The sequence below is a fragment of the Crocodylus porosus genome, unplaced genomic scaffold, assembly GCF_001723895.1.
Source record: "Crocodylus porosus isolate Cpor-Errol unplaced genomic scaffold, CroPor_comp1, whole genome shotgun sequence".
NCBI lineage: Eukaryota > Metazoa > Chordata > Crocodylia > Crocodylidae > Crocodylus > Crocodylus porosus.
Window position 1 is genome coordinate 31,845,202 of NW_017728910.1, and position 4,214 is coordinate 31,849,415.

Here is a 4,214-nt window from a genome sequence, read left to right on the forward strand (position 1 = left end):
CACAGGCTGCTCATTAAAATTATGCACCGGTATCCCTCCTCCATGCATGCTGTGGGAGGGAACCTGGGGCCAGGGGAGTGCAGCCAGGTTGGGTGGGGTGAGGGGACAGGGGCAGGGAGGGCCTTACCACATGTCCCAGGCTGGAGTGGCTGGCAGCTCCAGTTGGCCCTGACTGTCAGGTGCCAAATTGGGGCAAGGGCTCAGGCAGGCTGCCTGTACTGCTGTAGACAGTACAGCTCCAGCCTGAATCCCAGGTAGCAAGGATAGCATCCAGTTACCACATAAAAGGCATGGACTTACAGGCACTGCCAAACCAATGATTGTGGTCAGTCACAGTGACTCACTGTGCCCATAAGCCCTTGGCTTTTATGTGGCACTGCTGCACTGACTGGCTTGTGCCCATGCTCCCACATCTGGTTTGACCGTGTTTCATAGATGTAGGTGTTGGAGCACCCACCCCGCTCAAGCTAGTAATGCAACTCCACCTCTCCCCACAGCACCACAAGGTCACTAGTCTCCTTCCTTGGACCAGATGGGGACCCAGGTGGAGGACATAGATATGGACACAGGCCTGTGCAAGGAAGATACTATCCAGGATCCCACACCAGCTCTCTGGGCACTCATACAGCTGTCCTGAGGCTGCTGGGCCTAGGCCCAGTACTCAGCACAGGGGCATGGCATGGGACTGGCAGCCATGCAGCAGAGGCAATGCCCCATAGCACCTGCAGGCTCAAGGCAGGTTGCTGAGGGTGTGCTGCAAGCAGGTGGAGCTGGCCTTGCTGGCCAGAAGCTGCCTGCAGCTGGACCTGGGGACTGACGGGCCTGGCCAGAGGCTACAGCAGCCTGAAGCACCCTGCTGGCCTGGATGGCATGATCCTGGCAGCCATACAGCAGTGTGGTGCCAATCAGTGGTGCTGGGGAGAAGGCAAGCTGGCACAGCTAGGCTACAGCTTGCCCAGGGGGACACAGGGACCTGGAGTGCCCTCAAACTCCCTGCATGCATGTCTTAGGGCTCAAAATGCCTAGTCTTTTAAAGCCTGAGGCAGGAGCTGCCATAGGAGGCAGTCCAGCCCTGGGGCAGGAGAGGCTCCTAGCCCTGGAGCTAGTCTGAGGCTGTCCCACTAGTGGCAGGGCAGACCCAGAAGCAAAATGTGCTCCTGGATTGCGTCTACACATTTGTTATGGTGCAGTAAGTAATCTTGCATAAAACTGCAAGTAGCAAATTTACATGTGATTAAGGGTTTTTACGATGCAAACTAAGCTACTGCACATTCAAGCATCTCATGTAGATGCACCCACTGGGTACCACTGATAGTGACCTTGTATCATAGGAAGAGCCCTTAATTTGGTTACAACTAGTTAGGGACAAAGTGCTGTGAATGTCTTTTGTGGTATCATAACTTCGAATTGGTTTGAGGTATGTAGGAGGATACATCTAATACACAAGGAGTAAGCTTAACAGGGAAAAAGATCATAGGTTGAGAATGGACCCAGTTTCAGCTAAAATTCAAAAAGGCTGATGAACTCCTAAAAGGAAAAGATACAAATGGAAAAGAGGCAAGAGGAAAAAACACTAAAAGGAAGAGATCCAACAGAAAAAATATTAGGAGCATGAGACATGTAGATCTAGGAGGCAAGGTGCAAAAAGTAAAGAAAGTGCCAAGAGTCATGATACTGGGAAAAGAAAGAGAACATACATATCAAAAGAAGGAACCCAATATCATCTTCTTTCAAAGGGCTCTCTCCAGGAAATTGGTAGCATTATTTTTATTTTAGAAATGGAGATAATAAAGCATGAAGAGAGAAAGTGACTTGCCCAAGAAAATACAGCACACCCAGTGGCTGCAGTACAACACAATCCAGGTCTCAAGTCCCAGTGCAGGAGTTTATCCAAAAGGTCCTACTGCTCCCTTACGAAAGAAAAACATTAAAGATCCTACTGATTACAGCAATAGGCAGTTTCAGTGAACAACAGAGACCAAAAATAGACCAAAAAACTGGGGATGGACCATGAATGCCTCATGCCTCCCAAGGCTGGGGGGGGGGGGCACAGCAACCCCCTGCAGGTGGCAATGATGGTGGCATAGCAGCAGTGAGCAGGTTGCTCCCGCAGGTGGCCATGCTGACATTGGCAGTGAGAGTGGGCCAAGCGGAGACTGCCCGCAGGCAGCCACAGTGGTGTTTGCAGTGTGGGGGGGGGGGGGAAGAGCACTGACTGGTGGCTGGCCATCACCTGCAGACACCGCCAGCAGTGTCGGTAGCCACCATGAAAAAAATCAGCAACTGCCCACGGACACTGCCAGCAGTGTCGCAGGGGGGAGGGGATAGCGAATGATGACCACCTGCAGGTGCTGCCAGCACCGGCAGTGGTGGCCAGTCTCAGGAGGTGCACTGCCAATCTCAGGGGTGCGTGTGCACCCAAGTGCACCCTTTATGCATCAAAGTAGGATGCACAGTCAAAGTAGAGTTTATCAAGTATATCATAACCACATGCTATACAGAGGTTTTGCTTAATGTTCAACTCTTATAAGGCTTTTAAAATTATAAAACCACAACAAAAATGTTTCTGTAATTTCCCATAGAATAATAAAAAATCCATATTAGCACACAATTTCCAAAATAAAAATTAGTCCATCATTAAATTTACTATCACTATACTAACTGGCTATAGATTTACTTTTTGTATTTTTTCATCACCAAAGGATGGTCTTGGTCAAAACGTCTCAATTTTGAGGTCACATATATATGAAAGAAGGCTACCACCCTGCCACTATCATATCATTCAACTGACAAGACATCCTGGATGGATCCCAGTTAAAGCGAAGGGGTCCTAGGGAGAAAGGAGGGAACATGGAAAAAGGCTGAGAACCACTGACAACCAGATAATGGCAAATGACTTGCATGCAATCTTTTTAATTATGAAAAAAAAGCCCTCTCTGGACTGGATACCCATTATTTCAACTCCCATAGATAAACTGGGATTTTTTTTTAAGTTATAATGGCCTTAGATTTTTACAACTGGATTCAACTAGTAGAAAACTAATGGTTCACTTTTGGATGATTATCCACTCCAAAATGAGACCAATTTCTATCTTTCTAGAAGGTAAATATTTGTGAATGACTCAAAAATGTGTTGATAGTGTATTGGACAAACAGTGCTAAATACCACCAAGTGCCTGTCGATGCATAAAAACACACTGGAGACTAAACACAAATCTATATAAACTAACATAAATTTAGTTTTTCTAATTAAATGAAGCTGTTAATCTAAGGAATTATGCCAATGTCCTCAAATAATAGTGCTTTAATCCCTAGTAATTCAGTCCTTAGCAAGTACACAATTGAAAGAAATATTTATGATAAGGATCTTCTGGGAGTCAGGGGTGGGGGAGAGGGGTTCAACAGGAGATCTTTAGTCGGAATTTTTTATTCATCCATGCTTATTAAAAACAGAAAAACCACCACAAAGTATGATGTCAGACCACAATTAAATCCTGCTTTTCATCTTCAATAAATTTTAACATTACATGGCCAAACTTGTAGGTTTATCTGATAACCTAATGCAGACATGAGCATCTGACCCTGCTGCAGCCACTTCCCAGTCAGGTTCTGCACTCCGCACAAGGTCCATAGGCCATTTTCACCAGGCTGCAGTAGCACCCAATTGCAGTAGCACCTGGAACCACTTGGATAAACTGAGGCAGAACAACAGTGGTCCTCAACAGGGATGCCACTAAACTCAAAAATACTATGGATGGATGCCTTGAATCTAAAAAGGTTGAGAAGCACTGATTAATGGGTCTCACAGCACAACATAAAATACAATACATTGACTTGATCCTTTCAAAAATAAATCAGTGATTTATTGAAATCAAGAAGGCAGTTGGCTGATTTTGCAGGCCAATTGCAGAGCCAGCCACCTTTTCATTTGGCTTGTCACAATGCTGCCTCCCACCACCGATTGTTTGCAGTACGGGGGAAAAAAACCTGCACAGAAAAAAAGTGGGGCAGCCAGAGGATGCGTCTCTATGGTTAGCCCTCGCTCTGGTGCTGAAGCACGCTGCCTGCTGAGGGCAGGCAGTGTCCCAGCAGCAGGGAGCTGGATCCAGGCTCCACAGCCACTAAGTAAGGGATCGGGGGGCTAGAGGAGGGGGGAGGGGACCAGGGAGAGGCCTCCCACTGGCCCCAACCCCTGATCCTGGCCCCACCCCCTC